Below are 27,561 nucleotides of genomic sequence, written 5' to 3'. Positions count from 1 at the left end.
CTTGGTCAATGTCTGCTAAAAGCAAACCTGTGTTTTGATTCCCAGTTCATTACAATTTCTGATGTACCTTTTCTCTTTTTTAAAACAAAAAAATCAATCTCAAAAATGAGGAAGCCAAAATTTGAACCCAGGGCAACTCCTGGGAAAGTCTGCACTCTCATTTACTCTCACAATGAAGTTCTTGCAACGTCAGATATAAATGCAATTTTACTTTCTGTTCCTTTAACTTGCTTTGAAGTGTGCTTCTAGCTAAATGTGGCAGATTACAAATATATTCACCTATATTCTCACCCAGAACCACACTAAAATGACAGTAAAGATATAAAAAGAGCCATAAACCTCAACAAGGATGAGAATAAGTGAGAGAACATCAGATGAGAGGCATCCACATATTTTTAGACTACGGATAGTGACAGAGGATTTGTGACTTAAAGAAAGAAGGGGAAAGGAAGCTGTAACCTAGAGCCCTCACAATCCTGGGGCAGCACAGACACGTGGTACCCTGACGGCGGGGTCACCTCCCCTGGAAAGAATCCCTGGATCAAAACACATGCAGGAACAGGCCCAAAATTACCAAGGCCAACAGGAGCTTGAGCCCTGGTTTCTTATTTTTGTTACCTTTCTGTAACACATTTGCTATTCGCTGACCCAAGAGAAGACAGGGTGACCCTACAAATCCATGTCTCACAAACAAGGAGGCCAAGCTGTTTCCCAAGCTCTACCTTTTGGCCTCCTTTACCAACTCCAAAACAACGTCCTTCGTGCTCAGGCCCTCCCCGGTGAGAGCTTAGCCTGTTCGAACAGTTGGGGTAAGAACCCCATCTCCCAATCATCTGATTCTGCAGCTCTGAAAAGGCGGGTTCCCAGCGCCTGACAAAAGGTGGCGAAACTTGGAAGCGAAAGTTTCAGAAGCACCAACACTGTTTCAGGTCAAAGCTGAGCTCCCCCACCTTGCCCCTGCCGGTGTGAGAGAAGCAGCTTCTCATCCCTTTTTAGAACAGAACATGCCTAGAGGTAGGTGTTGTTACATCTGCTAACCAGCTAAAATAGATTCACTTTTAAATGCCAAATTATAGAATTGCCTACAGTACCGATTAAGGCGATAATGACGCTAGAGCCATTTCTTGATACACAACCACGTGAGAGCCGCAGCTATTCACACCCTCCTCCCACGTGAACTCTTGTCTAAACTAAACACATCTCAATTTGTGTTTTTCTGGTGTGCACAGAAAGAGTGCTGAATTCAGAGTCAAAAGCATTGTTTTCAATACAACTCAAGCTTTGGAATTAGTAAACAGGTTTGAATCCCAGTCCCCTGAGTTATCAGCTATGAGATCACAAACAAACCACTTAATCACTCTGGGCCTCAATTACTTTATGAGTAAAATGGACATAATACCTACACAGAGACTTGTTATAAGGATTGAAAGTATCTATAAGGCAATTTACACAGCAGTAAGGCACTCAACAAATGTTAGTGTCCACTTTTATTGATCACCTGGGATTAGCCAGGTACTTCCAACCTTGGAAGGGCTATTTGTTTTGAGGAAGTGTTTTGGGCGAGGCAGGATAGGCGAATAAATATTGATAATACGATACAGTGGAAGCAAAACAAGTACAATGCAATAAATGCTGTCATAGCCATTGGGACAAAGTACACAAACACGGAAAGGGGGATAATGATTTTGTCTGGAACAGGAGCGTGTCAGGGAAGGTCTCAGGGACAGAGATACTTAACTGAGCCTGGAGGTTGTTGAGGAGAAGTACAGCAAACAAATGAAAACATCGTAAACAAACAAACAAAAAAGAACCCACAACAAAAAACTATGAGAAACAAGTTAGGGAGATGTGAAAGAGACTGTATGGCTTATTTAAGCAACAGTAAGAAAACCTAAGAGAATAGAAGTGAATGGGTTACAGGACCAGAAGGTCAGCACAAAGAGGAGCCTACCCATTGGAATTTTTTTGTGGAGAGAAAGATGATATGAAAGACAAAGAGAGGTAATCATCTGAGAAACTCTTAAAAAACATATTTACTAGAGAAGAACAAAAATGATATCACCATTGTGCTTCTAAAAAACTGCAACATGGAGTCGAGCTTGAATTAATTTGTATGACCCAGGGGTCAGTCTTAAGATGGTGGATGGAAATTGAAGAGTGATCCCAAAATGGCCCATGCATATTCATCATATACAGAGTGAGGTGTTTGGAATTTAAAAGAAAACGTACCGTCTTAAACCAGTGAAATGAGCCCTGAGAGCTCAGGAAGAAATTCTTATCTACTGGTTTCTCTTCCTCTTTGGGGACAGAACTTGACTGGATGGGCTTTTGGTGCAACCAGGTTTGGGGAAGGTGCCTCTGCCACTTCCTGCAGCCTTACACAATCCAATTCCACCGCAAAAGGGAACGCGAGCCCACTCAGAAACCGCCTAAAAGAGAAAACTACACTAACGCAGACAATGGACTTTAAAGGAAACTAGGCCATGGGCTTAGAGAGAGGGGAAATGGGGCTGCAGAACACGAGAGGCATCGATGCCCTGTAATTGTCCTAACAGGGGAAATTAGCAATAGAACAGCTGCAAGACCATTATCTAAATGTCTAAAATGGAACTCGCATTTGACCCAGTGATCCTACTTCTAGGAATATATCCCAAGAAAAGAGAAACACGAATCAGAAAGGATATATGCACCCCTCTATTCGTAGCAGCACAATTCACCATAGCTAAGATTTGGAAACAGCCTAAATGCCCATCAGCAGATGAGTGGATTAAAAAAAACAAAACTGTAGTATATCTACACAATGGAATACTATGCTGCAGTAAAAAAAGAGTTTTTACCATTTGCAGCAGCATGGATGGAACTGGAGAGCATTATGCTAAGTGAAATAAGCCAGTCAGAGAAAGACAAATACCACATGGGCTTGTAATGTGCATCATGGTGACAATAGTTAATAGTTCACATACTTGAAAGTTGCTAATAGAGCAGGTCTCAAAAGTCCTCACCACACACAAAAAATGGCAACTATGTATAGAGACAGATGTTAACTAGATTTACTGTGATTACTTTGCAATACAGACAAATATCAAATTATGTTGTACTCCTAAAACTAATGTAATGTTATATGTCAACAGAGGACTGATGCATGAAAATTTATGTACTGGAGGAGGGGGTCTCTCAGCCCAACCTGCCCCCTCTCACAGTCCGGGAGCCCTCAGGGCCAGAGACGACCTATCCATCAAGGGAAGACAACACCCCCATCACACCTCTGCTGCTGCCACTGCTGACAGCGCAAACCTGAGCCGGCTCTGGTTACCTGAGCTTCAGGTGGTCCTGGGCAGCTGGGCAGCCAGCATCTGAGGCTTGCCTGTGCCTCAGGCTGGCCCTGGGCAGCTGGGGGGCTAAGAGGGTTGGGCGTCACCATCTTGTGGCTGTGGGCACCACCATCTTTGAGGGTGTGGCAGACAATTAGCATATTCCCTCTTTATTGGCTGTGTGTGAGTGCCACCATCTTTGTGAGGGTGTAATGGTCAATTAATTAGCATATTCCCTCTTTGTTAGATAGGATTATACCTCATTTTACTTTAATTTTTAAAAATTTACCTTGAGGACTAGGGTTTGCCTGGACAAATAACATAGACAAGTAAACAGTTTCTCAATACCTCATCCCAATTGACTCTCTGCATCTATGACTTTCCAATGTATTAAATGCTCAATAGAAATTATCAGTTCCTGTGCTGAGAATAGAAAACACAAATTTGAATTAGGCAAGACCCTGACTTTCAAGGAACTCCCATTCTGGGAAGGTCCACAGACACAGCAATCAGTAATTATCTTGAAGTCATAAATCCCAAGTTTACCCTAAGTAGCTAAGGCAAGTCATTTCCTTTCTTCAAACTCCATCTTCCTCATCTGTGAAACTGAAAGCTCTCTCATCAGCCTCACACACAGAGTTACTACCGTGTGATGAGATCATGTATTTGAAACACCCAGGAGAGTGTGTGACCCACACACAGTACATGCCTTGCAGGTACTTACTGAGTCAATGGTTTGTTTGAGAGGATCCTTTTTGGCAGGAGGGGAACCTATCGGCGCTGTGCTTTCCGGGAACCTCTGAGGAAATGCCGTTCGCCTGATCATGCAGATGTCATGTTCCCCAGCTACTGAGCATTAGAACCACAGGCCCCATCCCAGCAGTAAAAACCAGGAAGAGGAACCTGGCAGCCCCGCAGGTGACGGAGGATGAAGGAAATGGGTGTCTGGCCTGACCAAGGTTGCAAAGGGAAGTCAGCAGGAGAGCAAAGTTTAAAAAAAAACCAACACCCCACATCCTGCAAATCCTTTAGATTAAAAACTAGAAACGCCTAGTTAAATATAAGTACCTCTGCCAGGTGGAGCTGGAAGAGAGATTAGGGGCCACCGGAGACACTTCCGATAGTCATTCTTTCACTGGAAATATCTTACATATCTACTGTGGTCATGTGTATGGGGCCAAGGAGGACTCGGACATGCTCCCAAGACTTAGAGGCACTTACAGTGTCAGAAACTAAGATCATAATGAAAAAATGTTTCACCACTAAGGTCCTGGCATAATCTTCAGTGGGCTGCAGGCAGCGCGGACCAAAAGTAGCAGCACTTTTCACATTCTCCCTCCTGGGTTTTCCAGCCACCACACTTCCTCCACCTCTTCTCCTCTCACTTCACCACGTCCAACGCCTCCCATCTCTAGGGCTCTTCCCTGGACATGAGAGACTGACCATGGGCCGCTGCAGTGTAAAATGGAAACCTGACTAAGAGTAAAGCCATACCTTACCCCTCCGACAGCCTCCAAATCTAATTCCACGGAACACTTTTGAAGCCACGGAAGAACAAGTTCTGCTATGTCTATTTTAAGTCTTTAAAAAAGGAAGGGTTCTGAGAAGACAGAACTAAGTCTTCTGAGAAGATCTCACCTACTGAGCACCCATTATGGGCCATGCGCCGTTTTGAGTGCTTTACATATAAATGTCCTCAAAACAACTCTGCAAAGCTATTACTGTCCCAGTTTTACAAAGGAAACTGTGTTCACAGAAATTAAATGACTTTCCCAAATATCACACAGTTAACAGGTGGTAACGTTGAAATCCATAAGCAAATCGGCCCTGTCCACTTTAAAGCCTTCCTTTTTCTCACATTCTATTCTAACAATGACCTATGAGGCAGGTAAAGGAGGTATCAGCATTAACCCATTTTACAAAGGAAGAAACTGGTACTTAAGGAAATGTTATTTCTCCCAGGAAGGAGTCAGTGAGTGGCAGAACAATGGTTTGTACTCAGATCTTTTGACCTCAGATCTGTACTACTACCACACATCTCCTCTTACATTGTGCCTTGCAGAGGGAGTCCTGCAGAAATGCAGTCCTGACTCCGTCACTAACTTATTGTATAACATTGATTGATTGATTGATTGATTTTGTTAATCCTCATCCGAGGATATCTTTCCATTGGTTTTTTTGGGGGTTTTTTTGTTTGTTTTTTGGTGGGGGGGGTGGGTGGGTGAAGGGACGGGGAAAGATAGAAGAACATCAATGTGAGACATATGGATTGGTTACTTCCCGCACACACCTTGACCAGGGCTGGGGATTGAGCCTGATCCAGCCTTGGCTGGAATCAAACCCAAAATACGTCAGTCCGAGGGCCAACACTCTATCCACTGAGCCAAAATGGCTAGGGTATGAGTGATTTATTTATTTTTCTCTGGGCCTGTTTTCTCATTTATAAAATAAGGGTGTTGGACTGGATAATCCTTAGGTTCCCCTTTAGCTGGCAATCTAGGCTTTAATTAGTACCAATAAGCTTATGAAAAGCAGTTTCTTTGGTTTCCTTGGCCACTCAACAGTAACCCTCTAAATGAAAAAAGAACCAAAAAAAAAAAAAAAAAAGACTTTAAAACCATTAGCTGTTATTTGCAGTATGGATGATGTGAGAAGTACTCAGAGCACCACAGAGTAAAAGTTACCCAATCCATTCCATTCCTTCCTCAAACACCCCAGAGGTAACCTAATAACCAAATAACACAACACTGGCACATCCAACACCGGCCCATGTGCACAACAAGCTCATCTGTCTAGAGGGGAAGAGTGTGTCCAGGAGGGGCCTTCCTCCCACTGATGGACCCGTGACACTGTGGTCACTAGCTAATCCCTCTGCCGAGGCTGGGACTCGGCTCTGCTTCACTTATAGCAGGTCAGGCTTCTGTCTATGTAAATCCAATCAAACATAAACAATTTAAAAGTGACTCCTGACTAATTAATATTACAGAGCAAACAGCCCTGCTGGCATGGCTCAGGGGTTGAGCGACAACCTCTGAACCAGGAGTTCAAGGTTCGATTCCTGGTCAGGGCACATGCCTGAGTTGCAGGCTTGATCCCCAGTGGGGATGGCATGCAGGAGGCAGCCGATTAATGATTCTCTCTCATCATTCATGTTTCTTTCTCTCCCGCTCTCCTTCCTCTCTGAAATCAATAAAAATATTTTTTTAAATGAGATTTAATTCCAGAAGTAAGTTCTTCCATGCTAAGAAGTAGGAAGAGGGCAAGAAGCAGGATACAAGACTTTGGACAAATTACTTCCCTGTCTCAGTTTCTTTATATAAATAGGGAGAAAGTCCGAATCAATCCTGAACACCTTTCCCACTCGAACTAAACAGGAATTTATAATTATTGTATATTTAGAAAATGTAAAATGTAAAACACACACACAAAAAAAAAAATTAGGAGGAAGAGGATATAGTGTTACAAATTAAAACGACCTCGAAGAAAATAAAAAGGAATAAGTTACACTGCCAAGACAGAACATAAAATATGCATGGTCACGTCACCCTGAATACATATTAGTTATAGGAGCAAAACGAAACCTCTCTATCCCAGTGGCAGCTGAAGTAAATAATTCATGTAATGCCTCAGGATAAGACGGCAGAGGCAGAAACCATTGCTCATTCAGTACAACCAGAGCAGCTCTGAATGTGATCAGGGGCCCAAGACCTGAGACGATTACTGAGAACAAGGGAACTGTCTGAGAGAAAAGGCAACCCTCGGGAGCACACCTAGGCTTGTCCTAGGAATGAAGCCCATGCTCCGTTAGCCAAGCATCATCGTTTTCATACGCATTTACTTCTTAATATGCTAAGTGATGAACTAGGCACTTCCACATAATCTGTTCATGTAATTCTCCTAACACAGCAGTTTCGCAGAAAAGGGGTTTGAAGAGCAAAGAGGTAAAACACACACACACACACACAACCCAATCCCTGAATCCAAGTTCAATGTACTTTCTTTTCTTTTTAAAAAAAAAAAAATATTTTTATTGATTTCAGAGAGGAAAAGAGAGAGAGAGAGAAACATCAATGATGAAAGAGAATCATCAATTGGCTGCCTCCTGTCTCCTACTGGGGATCAAGCCCACAGCCTGGGCGTGTGCCCTGACTGGGAATCGAACCTATGATCTCCTGGTTCATGGGTCAACACTCAATCACTGAGCCATGCCAGCTGGACTCGATGTACTTTCTATATCCCTGTTATAATCCAAGGCCTTCATTATACAGTCCATCACACATACATTATCCAGTTTTACATCTCTCAACAACTTTGGGAGATGGACATTCCAGATTCCTCATGAACCGACCCCTACCCACCTTTACAGTTTTGAAATGGATGCTATTGGCTGTCGACCCAGCATCTACTCCCCTGGTCCTCCTTCCTGATTTTATCACATAGCCATCCCTCAGCAGCTTGTTACTAAGGCAGTTCTCAAGCTTACCACGTCATCCGTCATCAGTCATCACCGCCATCACCATTCGCAGGGCTTGCTAAAACACAGAGTCCGGGACCCGCACCCAGAGGCCTTATTCAATAGGGCTGACACATGCCCTGAGAATTTGCATTTTTAATAATTGCCCCAGTGACCATGGTTTGAAAACTACTGCTGTCCTAAGGGAAAGTTAACCCCAAACACAGCTCCAGGGGCAGGGCTTCGTTCTACATCCAAACCTAGCATGGTAATCCCATTCTCCTTGTCACTGATTAGCTCAAAAAATGAGGCTTAACCACTTAGCATCTGGCATGTCAGCAAACCCTTATAGTTCAGGGATGGGCAAGTGGCCTCAGTGGATCCAATTGGATGAAGGAGAAGAATTCTTTTTCCGTTTTGGGTGATAAAGTCAGTGTCTGCTTCTCTGCCTCTCTTTCTGTCTCCTTTCTCAGAGAGAGAGAGAGAGAGAGAGAGAGAGAGAGAGAGAGAGAGAGAGAGAGAGAGAGAGAAGAGGGGTGAGGGGGGGAGAAGAAGAAGAATGAGGAGGAAGAGGAGGAGGAAGAGGAGGAGGAGGAGGAGGAGGAGGAGGAGGAGGAGGAGGAGGAGGAGGAGGGAGGAGAAGAGAAAAGAAGAGACAAAAAGAGAAGAGACGAAAAGAGAAGAGAAGAGAGATATCATTAATTAACAAAGAAATGTAACTCATTACCATAATGGAAGCCAGCTCATGGATAAAAGTAACACAAGCTTGATACAAATGTCAATATGATTTAAGCCAAATTTGAGCAGAAATTCTGCTTACAGAATTCCAAATTATATAGAATTTGGTACTAGAAAAGTGTACAAGCTGCCTGCATACTCTCTATGAAAGAATCTATAAACTGATTCGTTAAACATCTATTCCGACCCCCTTCTAGCGCTGGATACTACACATGTTGGAGAGCAAGGAAACTGTATTTCTCAGACTTCTTTCTAAATGTGACTTAGGTTCTGCTCATCAGACACTCTCACACTAAGTCAGTGGCCGGCAAACCGAGGCTCGAGAGCCACATGCGGCTCTTTGGCCCCTTGAGAGTGGCTCTTCCACAAAATATCACGTGCGGGCACGCACATACAGTGCGATTGAAACTTCGTGGCCCATGCACAGAAGTCGGTTTTTGGCTCTCAAAAGAAATTTCAATAGTTGTACTGTTGATATTTGGCTCTGTTGACTAATGAGTTTGCTGACCACTGCACTAGGCAATGATGGGATCTGGATTAGGTGAAAAGAGAGACTGGACACAGGACATGCCTTCTGCTGGAACCAACTGCAGTGGAGGCAGCAAAGATCTAGATCCAGCAGATGTGGCAACAGCCTCCGGATTCTGCAGCTTCTACTTTATGGCAACGACAAGGGCATCCTTGAGAGCTCAGTTCTTCAGCGCAGTGTGGGGAGCATGTCTTCTCTAATCCCCAAAAACTCTTTAATCTACACCTGGTACTCTTTAATAAGTCCTTTTTCCTTGAACTACTTGCCAGAGTGGATTCTGCTGCTTGCCCCTCTTAGTAAGAACCCTGACCAATAAACTGCCCTACCCTGAAGATAGCGCAAAACACTCACTCTTATCCTTCCTTATCTCTGTACCAACGTCCTCCCTCAAAACCATTCCATTTGCAAAAGTGACCCACTGACTCCACAAAGAGACTTACGGAAAGAGGCGCGAATCATAGAGGAAAGGAAGAAAGTCAGCTTGTCAGGGGAGCCCTGAAAAATGGGCAATATGACATCTGGCACAGAGGGGACAAGGAGGAAGAAAAGGGTATTTCAACCGTAAAGAAGAACGTTCACAAAGGCAGTAAGGTGCCTCCGGCCCTGCAAACTCCCAACTTCTCCGCGTTGGAAATGATGCCACCGTCTCTGATGGCTTTTGCTCAATAAGTTAATGTTAAATACAAATGATTTTTACAGCCAGTTTTCAGTAATTACTAAGCACTAATAACTAAAACAAACAAACAAAAACTATGCCAGGAGCTACAGGAAAGTAACCATTGCAGGGATTACAACCCCTGCTCTTAATGATTTACAATGCATAGGGAAACAAAGATATCTGAAAAGATTTAGTGATACACATGCTACTAAAACCAGTACAAATTCATATAAACAGCTTAAAGAAAAAAGATTCAAGTCATTGAAGTACCTAAAAGTAGGTGTTCTAGCCAAAGCCAGTTTGGCTCAGTGGTAGAGCGTCGGTCTGCGGACTGAAAGGTCCCAGGTTCGATTCTGGTCAAGGGCATGTACATTGGTTGCGGGCACATCCCCGGTAGGGGGTGTGCAAGAGGCAGCTGGTCGATGTTTCTCTCTCATCGACGTTTCTAGCTCTCTATCTCTCTCCCTTCCTCTCTGTAAAAAAAAAAAAAAGAAAGAAAGAAAGAAAGAAAAGAAAATCAATAAAATATATTTAAAAGGGGAGGGGGGCCTTCTCCCTTTATTAAAAAAATAATAAAATAAAATAAAATAAAAGTAGGTGTTCTTCGGGGAAATTTTCCCTAAGAGAAATCATTAACCCACCAAAAACTTACTAAGTGTCCATTCTACACTAAAAATTATTCCAGAAGCTGAGGAGGCAGGGGAGCACGCTGACAGGTCCTTGCTTTCACACGGCTAGATTCTCAAGGGAGGAGAACTAGGGCCGAAGGCTTCAAGGACGAGGCTGTAAATGAAAGCACTGATCATTAGGTTCATCCTAGCTTCCTTTATCTGTAATAATAATAATAATGCTTGCCAACATTTATTAAGCACTTGTTATGTACCAGAATCTACTGAGTGCTTTACAAGCATTATCCCATGGAATCCTCTACAGTAGGTATTGTCATTAGCAGCATTTTAAGAATACAGAAACTAAAACTAGAGGTTAAGGAACTCCCCCCGCCCCAGATCACACAGTCAGGGAGTGGCAGGGCCTCAGGATCCAAAGCCAGGTCTGTGGCAGGGTTTTCACTGCTATGCAGTATTCAGAGAGGACAAAACTATATTTCCGGGAGACAGAACTTTGTTAAAAGGGGAGGCATGGCATTATTCATTTGGCATGAGCTTTGTCGTCTCGGAGGAGGGATTTTTTTCCCCCCTCAACTCATGACATGAGGAGTTACACTCCCTAAGCTGTGGTCACTTTTCGGCTTCTGTTTCCATGGTTTCAAAAACAACGGGAAAAGGTATTAAGGTGCTTCGTCCAATGGTTGTGAGTGAAAAGGTCCTCAGAAGGCTGGCGCTGCACAGCTCCTGGCCGCCAGCTGGGACCACGCGCTTCCAGGCCTTCATTAAGGGGCACATTAGCATTATAGTGACTGCGATAAACAGCTGTAGCACAGACCTCGGGCAGATAGGAGGCTGGAGGCTCGGGAACAAAGGGGGAGCCAGGAGAGCAGCCATGGGCTGACCTGGATTCGTTTAGGTCAGGCGTGGCATTTGGTCTTTCTGCATTTCTAAGTTCTCATGAATGTGGATGCTGAGGCAGCAGCCCAAAACCTTCCTCATTTCCATCTCAATCTCCAGAATTACAATGAGAACAAGAGCCAGTGGGGCAGACAACAGACTCTGAATATGAAAGCATGCCCTAGGCAGGAGCTGGCAAATGGAAGGAGAAGAGAGGTTTTCCTTTCGGACCTACTAACAAAGTGTAACGGCAAACCCTACTCGCCCACCTGCCATACGTGATAGCTCTGTATCAGGTACTCTTCTTCAAGGAGCATTTCCAAATCCCTTCGATTATTACTCACTTCTTATCTCTCTGCACTGTTAGGTATTTTATTAGGTATCTCCCATGTATCAGATTCTGAGCTAGGCCCCACAGGAATATAATGAATAAGCACAACCCCAACCTCAGGGAACAAAACCCCATGGGGGACAGGTACAGACAGGGATTCTTGCTATCTGAGGACAACTAATTTCCACAAATGCCATTTAAGTTAACTCATTAGGGATCAGAATTTCCTAATAAAAATGTTAAAGTTGTTTGGGCCTTTAACTTATCAAGATAAACACAAAACAAACTTTTTGTGATTCTTAATTTAACGAAGTTATAACTGCCACTAAGGTAATTCCTAAAACAAAGAACATCTGTCACTTCACATTTGGCTTTCAACACACGTTGATCAAGAGGATCAATTTTGTCAAAATATTCAAGAGCTTCACCAGTTTTTCCCCAGTCTCTCTCTTAATCCTTTGTTACTCAAATCATTGTCCTCTGAATCTCCTATTATGTCATTCCTCACGCTAATCTGCCCTTCAATTCAAACTGGCCTAACTTTACCTAACCCTCATTTATCAATTTTGTGTGTTTCAAGCCATTCTCCAGGATCACTTTATTTTAAATGCATGAATTTCTTCATGTTCTGCAGAAATGTCAGTTTTCACTTTAGAATCTATTTGCATTGTATTGTTGGGTGTTAACTGTCCTATCATTAGGAAGGCATTTATTGACAAGGTAATGGTAAGCCCAATGGTCAACTGGGAGGGATGTTTGAATGGGGACTAATTTTATAAGTGATCAATTCCTATGGATGATAAATGAACCTCTATATACCTAATTATAGTGCAAAGAATGGGGAGAGTGCTTTGGAAATTCAGAAAGGCTTAATAAATACTGGTTGAGCCCTATCCCGGTTGGCTTAATGGGTAGTGTCGGCCTGCAGACTCAAAGGTCCCAGGTTCAATTCCAGTCAAGGCATGTATCTTGGTTGCATGCACATACCCAGTAGGGAGTGTGCAGGAGGCAGCTGATCAGTGTTTCTCTCTCATTGATGTTTCTAACTCTCTATCCCTCTCCCTTCCTCTCTGTAAAAAAAATCAATAAAATATATTTGTTGAGTAAGTAGATAAGTAAATGACTGTATTCCATCATTCAAGAAGTATTTATTGAAAGCCTATTATATGCCAGGCAGTGTTAAAGATGCAAGTGAAGACACAAAGTCCTACCTTGTCTTAGTCCAGTTGGGCTGCTATTAGAACACCACAGACTGGATGGCTTACAAACAACAGAAATTTACCTCTCACAGTTCTGGAGACTAGGAAGTTTAAGATCAAAGCACCAGGAGATTCAGTGTCTGGTAAGAACCTCTTCCTGGTTCATAGATGGCTTTCTCCGCCCTGTCCTCACATGGCAGAAGGGGCCAGGAAGCTCTCTGAGGTCTCTTTTATCTTGGCACTAATCCCACTCATCGGGGCTCCACCCTCATGACCTCATTACCTCCCAAAGGCCCCATCTCCAAATGTCATCACATCAGGCATTAGGATTTAACACATGAATTGAGGGGAGACACAAAATTCAGCCTGCATACCCTCAAGGAAATTATAATCATGGATGGTGGATTCCGACTGGAAGACTGCATAGAAAAAATGACATCCACGCTGGATCTTGAAAAATGAATAATTTTATTTTTTTTATTTTTTTAATGTATTTTATTGATTTTTTACAGAGAGGAAGTGAGAGGGATAGATAGTTAGAAACATCGATGAGAGAGAATCATCGATCAGCTGCCTCTTGCACACCCCCTACTGGGGTTGTGCCCGCAACCAAGGTACATGCCCTTGACCGGAATCAAACCCGGGACCCTTCAGTCCGCAGGCCGACGCTCTATCCACTGAGCCAAACCGGTTTTGGCAAGAATGAAGAATTTTAAAAGTATAAAAGAAGAAAAGAATTCCAAGCTGTCTGGGTCAGCATAGCTCAATGGATGAGTGTCTACCTATGAACCAGGAGGTCAAGGTGCGATTCCTGGTCAGGACACAAGCCTGGAATGTGAGCTTGATCCCCAGTGCTGGGCATGCAGGAAGCTTCTATCTCTTTCTCTCTTCCTTCCTCTCTGAAATCAATAAAAATATATTTTTAAAAAAAGAAGAAGAAGAATGGCAAAGGAAATTCCACGGCTGCTAACATCACAAAAAGAGGGACATCCATGCACTAGGAGCCTCTTGAGGAAAGAACACACCAAAACCTATGCGTGGTCATGAAAACAAAACAAAATCCTGAATCTGATCAAGCCTCTAGATACTAACTTACAAATAACATATAAGCAGAACAAAGGAACTTCCCCCCCGCCCCCCCCAAACTCCCACGGGCTCCCTGTGGGCTCAGCTGCCAACCTCCAGGACCAAGGAACTTTCTGAACTATAATAGAAAGATGAAAAATCCAGACAGCGGAAAGCTCAACAGGACAAACAATGTGGTTTCTTCAACAAATAAACTGACAGGGCTGGGGATGGAGGATTGAGAGATTAAAAGAGACTTGAAAGACATATCAACCAATCTCTCTGTGTGGCCCTTATCTGGATTCTGTTTCAAAGTATTTAAAAAAAAAAAAAAAAAAAAAAAAAAAAAAGTATGGCATTTGAGCCACAATTAAATATTATGATAATGTTAAGGAGATTATTGGGGATGGGGTAGTTCAGGTTGGGAGGGAGGGTGTTTGCTTATTATTTAACATTTGACACCATCAGGTTATTAAGGGCCTTAGTGAGAGTAGTTGTGATAAACTGGCGGGATAGCAAGAGTGGAGTAGGCTGCCAAGTAAATAGGAGGTAAAAAACTGGAAGCGGAAGTTGTGAACAGTTATTTTAAAAAGGCTGGATTGCCCTAGCTGGTTTGCTCAGTGGATAGAGTGTCGGCCTGTGCACTGGAGGGTCCCAGGTTCGGTTCTGATCAAGGGCACATGCCTGGGTCTCGAGCTTGATCCCCAGTAGGGGACATGCAAGAGGCAGCCAATCAGTGATTCTCTCTCATCATTGATGTTTCTATCTCTAATTCCCTCTCCCTTCCTCTCTGAAATCAATAAAGATAAATATTTAAAATAAAATTAAAAAGACTGGCTTTGAAGGAGAGCAAAGATAGGATTTAGCTGGAGCCTGACAGGATCTCAAGAACGCTTTTAATTGGTGGGGAAGGGGAGAGTTGTTTTCCTTTAAATAGAGCATTTGAATGTTGCTTATGGTAACTCAGTAGAAAACAGAATGTAAAGATACAATAAAGTGAGGTTTCTAAAATGGAAACTTGGGAAGGAATCTAAAAGCATATGAAGGAGCAGGCCTTTCCTTGAATCACTTCCTTCCTTGTAAAGGAAGGAGCAAAGGCAAAAATGGGTACCAATCCAAGCAGATTCTTAGATTTAATAGTAGGAATATGAAGCTTCAACTTTATGTGATATGTGAGCTACAGTCTGGGACACAGAGAGAGGTGGGAAGGAGAGCAGTGGAGAATGTGACAAGTGGGGACTGAGGGGAAAACGGAAGAAACCCCTGAAGAGAAGCAGCTGATCCCAGAGCCAAAAATCACAGGGAGAAAATCAGGTTTGTAGAAGTGGGGAATGAGTAGGTCCCTTAAGACGTCATTAAGAGAAAGGTTGAGGTGGTATTTTCAGTTTGCAAATGTTAAATCCTGTCAAGAACCCATTAGGGCTGCAGACCCCTTGACCCAGTATTCCCACCTATGGGAATTTATTCTAAAAAATAACAATTTTTGAAAGTCAAAAGCAATATATAGTATCCTATATAATAAAATATGTATCCTAATATATATATATTGGATATATTATAAAATATATCCAATATATAGTATCCTATACAGTATGCAAATTGTCCCCTCAACTAGGAGGTGTCTGGGAGGTCTTGGGGAGTTCAACCAGGGGGCAGGGCAAGCTGGGGGAAAGGAGGGAGTACCCGGCCGGCAGCTGGCAGCAGCTAGGGACCCTATCAGTGCACGAGTTTCATGCACTGGGCCTCTAGTTACAGATAAAGTTACAGTGTAACTTACCTCAGGAAAAGAAAGGCCCAAATGACTGATGTTTGAATTTTATGTGACAACTAGGATAGGCTATAGTATCCACTTATTGAATTCCAAGTGATCTGTGTGCTGTAGTGAATGCATTCTGTAGAGTTAGGACACATCTACAATCCACTGACTTAAATAAAGGAGGCTAGCCCTGGCCACGTGACTCAGTGGTTAGAGCATCGGCCTGCACACCAGAGGGTGGCAGGTTCGATTCCTGGTCAAGCGCAGAGGCAGGTCTGATTCCAGCCCCAGTCAGGGTGTGTGCAGGAGGCAACCAATGGCTGTGTCTCTCTCACAGGAAGATATCTCTCTCTCTCTCTCTCTCTCTCTCTCTCTCTCTCTCTCTTTCTCTCTCTCTCTCTCTCTCTCTCTCTTCTTATCCTCCCCCCCCACCTTTCACTCTCTCTGATAATCAATGGAAAAAATATATACTCTGGTGAGGATTAAGACATAAATAAAGGAGGCTGCCCCTCATCATTTGGGTAGGCGTCATCTAGTCAGTGAAAAGCCTCAAGAGTATAACTGAGATTTCCCTAAGAATTCTACTCATTACGTTTCTCTGGTATAAGAGACACAACGGCTTCAAGCAAATATTGGAACATCATCTTAAATTTTATAACGAACACTAAGAAGTTATATGGAGAAATGTTTATAGGTCAAGAAAAAAGGGCAAATAAACTTAGGTCTACATTGTGATTACATACAACCATGTAACTTTGTATGTTTATATATAAAAGAAAAAGAGAAACAAGAGAGTTTATTAGAATGATGGAATCAAGGCTGAATCTTAAATGTTACAAAACAGTTTGTGAGATAGAGCTCTGCTATTTTTAATGAAAAAAAGCTAACATTATGTTAGGCCTTATTAAAAAAAACTCATACTAACCTAACACACACACACACACACACACACACACACACACACACAGCTGCCCATCTTGAAATGTTGCTTTTGATAGTAAGTACTAAAAAGAAAGGACCTCAGGGCCATTTTTCAGGAACATGTAATGCCTCAACTCAAATAAAATGAGCACCCACACACAACGGCAAAGTAGCTGGTGACTGGTGTAAGAATTTTCCACATCCCTAGCTGAAGGGCCTGCCTTCAACTTTGACTCAGGTCAGAAATGTTTGCACTGGGCAGCTAACTATTTAGCACAGTGAGGTCTCTTCTCCTCTCTCCCAACACCACACACTGAAGGGATTCTTGTGTGTTTGTTGAACTTGAGAAAAATCAAACAAATGTTCTTAGCAACGAAGTCATATGGACCTCAGTTTGAATGCCGGCTCCATTTTCATTCATCCAATCAAAAAATATCTGAGTGCCTACTACATGCTAGGAACTGTGAATACAACAGTGACCAAAACAGAAAGACAGTTCTTACTTTAAAGTAAAAGGTACTATGTATTAAAACTCATCCTCTTTGGAGAATGCCTTAAAGAGAAACGATTCACCGGAGCTCAGGGCAGACAGACGTTCATCAAGCAATGCCATAGTGTAAAGAGTAAGACTGTGGTTCTCTGTAAACAAATAATTACATGAATGCTAAAGTATTTAAAAGTGAAGTGTACTGACCCATGCTTTGAAATAAGGTGGAATGATGAATAAATAAAGGGAGGGCAGATATGCAATAAAGCATATCTTATTACAGAATCTAAATGAAAAACCAAATGTAAGGTGTTGGGCACTAAACACCTTAAAGGTCAGTTGTAATAAAGCTGAGGATGTCGATCTGTCCCCAACGTAAGATTAGGGGAAGGGGATACCTGGAAAAGAGGAAAATCACATCCCAAACTCGTTTGTTTCTTTTTAAAGATTAGAAGGAAATAGATGAAATGCTACTACCAGTTATAGTTCTACAATAAAACTCTGATGGAGTTTGTGACGGTGCTGGTTTTGTTGTTTTACCTTTTATTCACCTGTATTCTCCAAATTTTCTGAGAACCATGCATCACTTTCATGTATCGTTTTTTACATTTAAAAACATAAATGTAAGCCTAGCTGGTTTGGCTTAGTGGATAGAGCATCGGCCTGTAGACTGAAAGGTCCCAGGTTCAATTCCGTCAAGGGCACATGCCTAGGTTGTGGGCTACATCCCCAGTAGGGACCGTGCAGGAGGCAGCCGATCAAGGATTCTCTCTCATCATTGATGTTTCTATCTCTCTATCCCTGTCCCTTCCTCTCTAAGATCAATAAAAATTATTTTTTAAAATATAAATGTAAATGTATAAAAAATAAAATAAAAAAAAAACATGGGAAGTTGAGTGAAGACACTCAAATTAGAAGAGTAACTACTTATCTGACAAGATTTTAGCTCACTGGACCCTGATTATAAATTTTGGGGGGGGAGGGGAATGTTTATTTCAGCAATTAAGGAAAATCCTAGAAACTGCCCAGATTCTTGAGCTAAAAGCACTCTTATAGACCACTTAGTCCAAACTGCCAACTACTAGGAAATGTGACTCAAGCACTTTACAACTTAGCAGTTGCTGTGCGTTCATCTAGGGAGCTCATCTGATCCCCACAACACTGTAAAGGTTCGGGCAGCTCTGATGTAATGGAAGAGACATGAATCAGAAGCTCAAGAGTATGAAGTCCAGCGAGGACCGGTTTGGCTCAGTGGATAGAGCGTGGGCCTGCGGATTTGAAGGGTCCCGGATTCGATTCCTGTCAAGGGCATGTACCTTGGTTGCAGGCACATCCCCAGTCGGGGGTGTGCAAGAGGCAGCTGGTCGATGTTTCTCTCTCATCGACGTTTCTAACTCTCTGTCCCTCTCCATTCCTCTCTGTGTAAAATCAATAAAATATATTTTTTTTAAAAAGAGTCTGAAGTCCAGAGTCAAATCATAGCTGTGCTACACAAGCCTCAGGTAATCCCACTAACTTCTGTGTTCTCCTCGATAAGACAGAGATAAAGCAATACCTGTTTTAGCTAACCCTGAGAGTTTTACTACTCCCCGCCTTGCATCTATCCTCAGGGGTCCTCAAACTTTTTAAAGTGGGGGCCAGATCACGGTCCCTCAGAGAGCTGGAGGGCCGGACTATATGAACTACTAATTCCTACTGTAACACCTCGGCTGCGCTCACTGCCCAAAAAACCTGGCGGGCCGGATCAGACTCCTCTGCGGGCCGCATGTGGCCCTTGGGCTGTAGTTTGAAGACCCCTGCTAGGTGCACTGAACTAACCAGGGTCCCCAAACATGCTCTCAAGCTGCTAGCCCTCATACTGCTCTCTCTCTCTCTGGAAGGTCTTTCCTTTCCTCTCTTCCTCCCCACAGCACTAGGTTAAGCTCTGCTCAGCTCTCAGAACCCAACTTAGGTGACACTTCCCTTAAGCCTTAAGGCTTAAGGTGTGCCAGGCTGTCTCCACTTCAGGTGAGTAGATGCCTTTTGCACAGCACAAATCTCCATGTGTCATTTTTATCTCAGTATAGCATTATTGCCTATGGACATCTCTTTTTCTCAACCGTAAACTTAGGGGCATGAACCAGGTATGTATGATTCATCTGTTTCATCAGAGCCCATGACAATGCCTGAGGCTTAATGTGTTTAGGAAATGAACTTTAAATAAAAATTAAAAGATTCATTTTCCAGGACAAATATGTGATGCCTTAATCAATAAAGAAATTAATTTTTTTTAAAGATTCATTTTCATATAATCTATACATATAAAAGGCTACTACGCAAAGTGTCCCCTCAGGAGTTCAACCGGGAGACCAGTAGTTCAATTATTTACTATGACATGAGCTGACCACCAGGGGGCGGCATGAAATGAAGAAAGGCCCCAGGCTGGCAGCCAGAAGACCCCAATGGGCCATGATCGCTGACCAGACCTAGGGACCCTACCCATGCATGAATTTCATGCACCAGGCCTCTAGTAAGTACATAAGATGTTTATGCAAAATATAATATATGGCAGTACTTCTCAATCTTGACTGCATATCAGAATTAGCTATAAACCTTCAAAACTAGAGATCCCATGAGATTTTAATTAAGTAGACTTGAAATAGAATCCAGGCAATTTACTTTAACATCTTCAGACATGGTTCAAACACATGGCCAAATGAAAAACCATGGATACAGCCCGGCTAGTGTGGCTCAATTGGTTGAGTGCTGTCCCCTGCACCAGGAGGCTACTGGTTCCATTCCCAGTCAGGACACATGCCCAGGTTGTGGGCTTGATCCCCCGTAGGGGGCATGCAGGAGGCAGCCAATCAATGATTCTCATTGTTCATGTTTCTCTCCCTCCTTCCCTCTCTCTTCGTCTCTGAAATCCTTAAAAATATTTTCTTTTAAAAACAGAGAGAGATCAGGAAGCACTCTAAAGTGACATTTCCAGTGTGCCACAGCTTAGTTTGAAAGCGTTTAAAAGGCAATATGATATGGTGGCAAAAGTACAGGACTACGTTTAGATTTCTTAAAATGTAGTTTTAAAACAATATTAGGTATTTGCTAATCATGTGCCTCTGAGCAAGCCAAGGCTGTGATGATCCTCAGTCTCCTAACTCTTGTAAAATGGAAATACCTCTCTCACAGGACTGCTGTAAAGAATGAACAGATACAGCAGGGCGAGATGTTAACCTTTTCCCTGTAGAAACATAAATGTAATACATGCACAACTGTCCTTACCCACTGTTCATGCACAGAAAGAGGGAGCAGGCTAAATGGGGGGAGGGGGGGGAAATGTATTTTAACTCTCACGGCGATATACTTGCCAAACATGCCTATATCCTCCATATGAATGGATTACAGCACCAGGGCAATGAACATAACACGTAACTGGTATCAGGTGGATATCGACCGAAATTGAAGTCTGCCACCTACTTTCAGCAAAACCTTGAACAAGTTCCCTTTGCCAGTCTGAGCCTCGATCTCTTTATGCATGAAAGAGAGGTGCTAGCCCTCATCCTGTATGCTTATTTTGAAGATTGAAGAAAACATCTCACAGTGTCTGGTACAATCAGGTGTGCAAGAAACTACTGAATTAAGTTTATGACCCACTAACAACAAAGGTTTCTTTATCCTATATAATAAAAGGCTAATATGCAAATCGGCTGAAAGGCAGAATGACTGGTCACTATGATGCACACTGACCACCAAGGGGTGGACACCAAGCTCACGGCTGGTGAGTGTAGCAGCAATGGCAGGAGCTTCTGAGCAGGGCTAAGGATGTCCAACTGGCGGCTTAGGCCCGCTTTCCCTGGGGGTGCGGGGGGTGGAGGGGAGGGGCGGGGAAAGCATGCTAAGCCATCAGTTGGACATCCTCCAAGGGCTCCCAGATTGCGAGAAGACACAGGCTGGGCTGAGGGACCCCAGCCCCCGGAGTGCACGAATTTCGTGCACCGGGCCTTTAGTATTCAATATTTTACTTAGTTGCTTCATAACCTTGTAAACTAGTCATAGAAACTTTTACTATCCCCATTTTACAGTTAGGAGAAGAGGCACAGAAATAAATTACTTTCGTACAGTCATGCAGTAATATAGAAACAAATTAAGGTCTCCTGGTTTCATTATTCCCCCATCTCCAAATTACATTAGTCTTCAGGAATTAAAATGACATCTATGAAACAGTATGTCCTTTTGAAAACCTTAAATGTCTTTCTTTACTATACAAAAAAAAAAAAAAAAGTTTTTTTCTCTAGATTCTGGTTATGATTTAGAAAGATAAAAAGGGAGAAAGGGGCCGAAACCGGTTTGGCTCAGTGGTAGAGCGTTGGTCTGCAGACTGAAAGGTCCCAGGTTTTATTCCAGTCAAGGGCATGTACATTGGTTGCAGGCACATCCCAGTAGGAGGTGTGCAAGAGGAAGCTGGTCGATGTTTCTCTCTCATCGACGTTTCTAGCTCTCTATCTCTCTCCCTTCTTCTCTGTAAAAAATCAATAAGCCGAGACCGGTTTGGCTCAGTGGATAGAGCGTTGGCTTGGGGACTGAAGGGTCCCGGGTTCGATTCCGGTCAAGAGCATGTACCTTTGGTTGCGGGCACATCCTCAGTGGGGGGTGTGCAAGAGGCAGCTTATCGATGATTCTCTCTCATCGATGTTTCTAGCTCTCTGTCCCTCTCTCTTCCTCTATGTATAAAATCAATAAAATATATATTTTTAAAAAAATCAATAAAATCTTTTTTTTTTTTTAAAGGGGGGGGGGGGGTGAGAAAGGGCCCAGCCAGTGTGGTTCAAGGGCTGAGCATCAACCCATGAACCAAGAGACCACAGTTCTATTACAGATCAGAGCACATGCCCGGGTTGGGGGTTCAATTCCCAGTAAAAGGCCTGCAGGAGGCAGCAAGCCAAAAATTCTCTCTCATCATTGATGTTCTCTCTCTCTCTCCTCTCTCTCTCTCTCTCTCTCTCTCTCTCTCTCTCTCTCTCTCTCTCTCTCTCTCTCTCTCTCTCAGAATTGAGAATCAGCTCAGATTAGTAATGGCTGAGTCTACCTTGACTTTCGTTTTTGTTTTCCCCAAAAGCCTTCACCCTCTTAGTAAAAAATGTGTTTAAAGTCTGTTTATTAAAATAATGCTTGTTTGATAAACTATTCCTAAACTGAGGTGGGAGAGGGGCTGTTAGAAACACAGCCTTCTCTCATCTTTATGAGTATACATCATTTTTTATCCCTTCACTTTAAGATTTATCACACCATGTTGTGATATCTTTAATTTCCTTAAAGACTTGAGTATGTGCATCCGAACACCCTGTCCCAGCATGGGGCCTGGCCCATGGTAGGGAAGGACTCAATAAACGTTTATAAATAAATGAATGAACAAACGAAGCCAATCTCCCAGAGGGAAGTTAGGAAAGGAGAAAACTGCATATTGCATCTTAGGGCTAATAAGAAAGTGAAAGAAAAAAATGTATTTTAAGAGCTTCATAAGGAAGAAAAATCTTTGTTGGAGTCAAACAGGCCCCCGTAGGGCTTTAAGTATCACTAGAGAAAAACAAAACCACAGGAGATCCGGAAGAGACAGTTTCAAGTTAAAAGGCTCAGAAGTTAGGGTGCTTATTTAGACTTGCAAAACCAAGTTGCAAATTCCTAAGACACCATCCTGGCCTAGGGTGTTTCACCGGCAGTTTTCAGGTCTTCACTACAAGAACAAAAGCCAAAAAGATCCTGCAATTGTGGTGGAGAAAGATAGATATAAAAGGGAAGAAAAGCTCAGTCTAAAATAAATTCCCAAAAACACATTAGAATCCACTTGGATTTTCATATTAAAGCACGGTTCCTCTTCAATCTGAGAACTATCATTGAATAAAACCCCAATGTAGCCGGGACCGGTTTGGCTCAATGGATAGAGCGTCGGCTTGGGGACTGAAGGGACCCGGGTTCGATTCCGATCAAGGGCATGTACCTTGGTTGCCGGCATATCCCCTGTAGGGGGTGTGCAAGAGGCAGCTGATGGATGACTCTCTCTCATTGATGTTTCTAACTCTATCTCTCTCCCTTCCTCTCTGTACAAAAATCAATAAAATAAAAAAATAAAAATAAAAAAAACCAATGTAGCAGCTGGCAGTAAATGGGACTAAATCATCTTATTCAACAAATATCTGAGTGCCTGCACATAGTCACTATTCTAGGCTTGTTGAAAAAAGACACATATAACCAGGAAGAAAAGCTCGTCAACAAAACAGACAAAATTTTCTGCTCTCAAGAAGCTCTCAATCTAGTGGCAAAAAAGACATACACATGCCGAAACCGGTTTGGCTCAGTGGTAGAGCGTCGTTCCGGTCAAGGGCATGTACCTTGGTTGCAGGCACATCCCCGGTAGGGGGTGTGCAAGAGGCAGCTGATCGATGTATCTCTCTCATCGACGCTTCTAGCTCTCTCTCTCCCTTCCTCTCTGTAAAAAATCAATAAAATATACCATATATATATATATATATATATATTTTTTTTTTCTTTTTTTTTTTTTTTTAAGACATACACAGGTGGACTGGAATGGACTGCCAGGCAGTAAGTGCTCTGGAAAAGAAGGGAGGGGGAGGGGAGATGGCATGGACTTGGTCTTAACAGAAGCAGATCTTTTAACCCAGCTGTTTTCAAACTATCAAGTATCAGAAATCACCTGGAGCAGCGGTCACCAACCGGTGGTCCCTCCGTGAGGTCCTAAAGGAACAAGCCCTCCACTGACCTGGAGGGCTTGTTCAAGCAGAGGTTTTAGAGCCCCAACCACAGAGTTTTTCAGCGACGGGACAAACCATGTGCAATTCTAACAAATTCCCAGACTGCACTGCTGCTGCGGGTGCTGGGACCACACTTGGAGGTAACGGTTCTAGCCCAAGGGACAAGGCATCCTCTGTCATCTCCTGGGCCTCGACTTGCTTCTTCATCCGTCCATTCACTCACTTCAGACACGTGTCGGTGCACGGAACTTCGTTAAGACGCTAAAACTAAACAGGCCCTGCCCTCAAGAAATTCACAGGCTAATGGAAAAGACAGGCACAAACTCAAATAACTGCAATAGTGCTGCAGAGAGCGGTAAGCGTGGTGTGTACAGGAGCCACAGAATAAAGGAATAACTCATTCTATGGAGGTCACAGGAGGAGAGACTAAGGGACTGCTACTGCCAGAGGTCCAGCAAGCACATCCCCACAGGCAGGTAGAGGGTGGGAGGCTGGCTGGCGTTGGGGGAGAAAGACCAGCCCAAGCAAGAAGCAGCGATAAGGAAGAGTACGGCAGGGGAGTTGCAGATGGTGAGGCTTGGAATGGTAGACAGCAGACTGGTCTCTGAAAACTTCTTATTCAGGTTCGAGTTTGAAAATGTATCCTTAGGCAATGACAAGTCTCAGGTAGGGAAAAATGTACATGATGGGTTTTGTTTTACAAAGATTTCTCTGGATACACAGCACCCTCCTTTCAGAAAGCACTGCTTCCTCCAAGCCCCCAGCACAGGGCCGCATAGCATGTGCTTAGTGAATGTATATTGAATTGACTTGGACAAGCTTTTTTCTTTTTTTAATATGCTTTTATTGATTTCAGAGAAAGAGAGAGAGAAACATTGATCAGCAGCCTCCTGCACGCCTCCTACTGGGGATTGAGCCCAAAACTCGGGCATGTGCCCTGACCCAGAATTGAACCATGACCTCTTGGTGCATTGCTGGATGCTCAACCACTGAACCACACCAGCCAGGCTAGACAAGCTTTTTATCAAGTGCCGTCTTGCGGAGGTGAGACAGGTCACCACCTTCCCAGCGCGACTCACTCTGTCCAGGACAAACCTTGTAAAACAGGTCCTGCAGCCTCAGCTACTGCACACTGCTCCCTGTGCTTCGGGAGTCCCCCGCAGATTGGCGTAGGTCTCCGTGTTTACACGTCTGCCTCACCCACTAGACTTTGAGCTCTCTGGATGTCTTAACAGACTCTGAATCCCCATCGCCCTCGCAGGAGGCCTGGACATGGGAGCTCTCCCGACTCCAGTTAATGCAGGGCCGACGGATGGCTGAATACGCCAATTAACCAGACAAACCCAGGAGCTCCGAGAGGTAAGGATACGGATAAACTTCAGGGACTGTCTCAGAGTCCATGTTCCCAAGGCCCTTTTTGAGAAGCAGAGTTTCGTGAAGGTGAGGTGGATTTCACATGCACCTGATGGAGGATTTCCCAAACAGAAGCATACCGTATTTTCTGGCGTATAAGACCACACCCTAATTTTACAGTTAAAACATAGGTTTAGGCCTATATTCGCTGTATAAGACTACCCCCCACTTCAAAGAAAAGACTTACTTTGCCGTCAAGATCTGCAGGTAATTTTTGTGCAATTTTGGTCTTTTGCCCCCGATTTTCGGTTGACTTTTTTCCGTTTCAAAGGTCGTCTTATACGCCGGAAAATACAGTAACAACAAATGTTACTGATGCTGTGGTAAGTCCTACAGACAGGGGAGGGCTCCAGGGAGAAGCTGGTTTTGCCTGAGAGGTGTTTAGGAGTGGAGACTAGCAAAGACTTCAAAGTGAGAGGAGGGGGGATTCTTCAGTGGCGTCTTCAAAGCTGAGTGGGTGCTTGGTACCTGTCTGTGTCCAGGGCATAAAAACAAACTCCTGGAACGTTAAGGCTGGCAGTAACCTGCTCAAGGTCACCCAGGAAGGAGGTGATGTCAATCAGAGGGCAAGATCAATGAGGCCTCGGGGCACTTGCTGGCTCCTGCTTTCTCCTGACAAAGTTGAGAGAGCCCAAACACAGAAGGCAAAAAAAAGTAAAGGCTTTTCTCAGGAGTCATTCTTAAAGGCTCGTCTCATGAACTTGAATTTCATTGGTAACCATAGTACTAACCCTCCCCCTCACCTTTCACAGCACAAGACAGTTATCCACGGAGTTCAACCAACACAAGCACTTTGCTCCCAACACCCACAACTTCTCAAGTGTTCTCCCAAAAACACTCCCACCCGTGTTTGCTGTTAAAAATGTTCAAGACAGCCCTGGCTGGTTTGGCTCAGTGGATAGAGCGTCGGCCTGAGGACTGGAGGGTCCCGGGTTCGACTCCGGTCAAGGGCACATCCCCAATGGAAGGTGTGCAGGAGGCAGCTGGTCCATCACCGATGTTTCTCTCTATCCCTCTCCCTTCCTCTCTGTAAAAATATATTTGGGGGAAATATAGGAAAACCTTTTTTTTTTTCATGTTCAAGCCAGGAAAGGCTCTCATCATTGACATGGAATCGTGAGCATAAAACAATTCTCTCCCCTTTCCCTGCTGGCTTTAAACTCTACAAGTTACAGCGCGTCCCCGCGGCGGGGGAGGGGCCGCGGGAGCCCGGCTGCGGCCCCGCGAGTTCTTCCCGGAGCGGGACCCACAGGTGACTGACTCCCCGGCCCGGCCCGGCGGCTCCTCCGCGCGGAGCAAACCGGCGCCGCCCGGCCAGGCCCCCCGACCGCGGGCCCAGGTTAGCGCCCAAGGACCGCCAAGTTCGGCAAGGAGCCGCTCCCAGACCCGGACCGGCCCGGGGTCCCGGCCCTCCCGGGTTCCCGGGCTCCGGAGTCAGAGATCGCGGCCGCGCGGGGGCCTTTGTTGGTCCGACCGAACCATGCACCTCGCGGGCGGCGGCCCCGCCTCCACTCACCTGGCGCCGCCGCCGCCCGCCCGGCCGCCGCGGGAATGAATGGGCCCGGGCCCCGCCGCGCCCCCGCCCCGCGCCCCCGCCGAGCTGCCCGGGCCGCCGGGGCGCCCGCCGAGGCCGGCTCTCACCTTCCGCGCTCGCTCGGCTTGACTCGGCTACTCCTCCTCTGCCTCCTCCTCCTCCTCCGCCTCCTCCTTCTCCTCCTCCTCCTCCTCCTCTTCCTCCTGCCGGCGGCGGCGGCCGAGCCCGGGGTGTGCGCGGGGCCGCCTCACTTTCTCGCTCCCGCCGGGGTGGGCCGGGCCGGGCCGGGGATCCCCTGGCTCCGGGCGGGGATCGGGCGCCGCGGGTGCAGGGGAGCAGCGGGGCGGGTGCAGGGTGCTGCGGGGCGGGGTGGGGGGCAGCCCTCGGAGAGGGTCTGCGCGCGGAGGGGGCGCGGGGGGCGAGGATGCGGGCAGAGCGCCGGCGGAGCGGGGCGGCGGGGCCCGGCAGAGAGGCGGCGCGGAGGCGCGGCGGGCGGACAAGCCGAAGGGAGGAGGCGTGTGCGGGGGAGGGAGGCCGAGGGGCGTCTGCGGCCGCCGGCACCTCGCGCTGCAGCTGCAGCCGCGCCCCCGCCCGCCGCCGCCGCCGCGCTATTGTGCGCCGCGGGGCCGGGCCGCCCGCCTCCCCCGCCGGCCCCCGCCCGCCCCGCCTCCCGCAGGTGGGAGGGGGCGGGGAGCCCGCACGGACCTACGTGAGCGCGGCCGGCCCGAGCGGGGGGCAGGCGAGCGCCCGGAGTGACGTCATCGGCGCATGACGCCACAGGCTGGGGATCACCCGGCGGCCGCATGACGTCATTGCCCCCCTGCGTCTGTCCTCTCGCCTCCAGCTCTACTACCGCCTGCTCTTTTGGCCTGGCCTTTTTCGGGGAAGATTAGGGGGCGATTTCTCGGGGCGATA

At 45.1% G+C, this 27,561-nt stretch overlaps 1 protein-coding gene across 2 annotated transcripts in view; it reads right to left on the bottom strand.

Moving 5' to 3' along the window:
* The window catches only part of PAK1 (p21 (RAC1) activated kinase 1), a 113,737-nt gene extending 86,437 nt beyond the window's left edge, over window positions 1-27,300 (bottom strand). The window contains exon 1 of one of the 2 annotated variants that reach the window (XM_084895014.1): window positions 26,754-27,300. The gene's annotated coding sequence lies outside the window, so the exon portion shown is untranslated. The remainder of the gene's footprint in view (window positions 1-26,753) is intronic. The other variant, XM_084895015.1, reaches the window with a different exon arrangement.
* Window positions 27,301-27,561: the final 261 nt, after the last annotated feature.

The sequence above is a fragment of the Pipistrellus hanaki genome, assembly GCF_964339955.1.
Source record: "Pipistrellus hanaki genome assembly, chromosome: 9".
In the NCBI taxonomy this organism is placed as follows: domain Eukaryota; kingdom Metazoa; phylum Chordata; class Mammalia; order Chiroptera; family Vespertilionidae; genus Pipistrellus; species Pipistrellus hanaki.
This window is presented reverse-complemented; position numbering and strand designations above follow the sequence as displayed.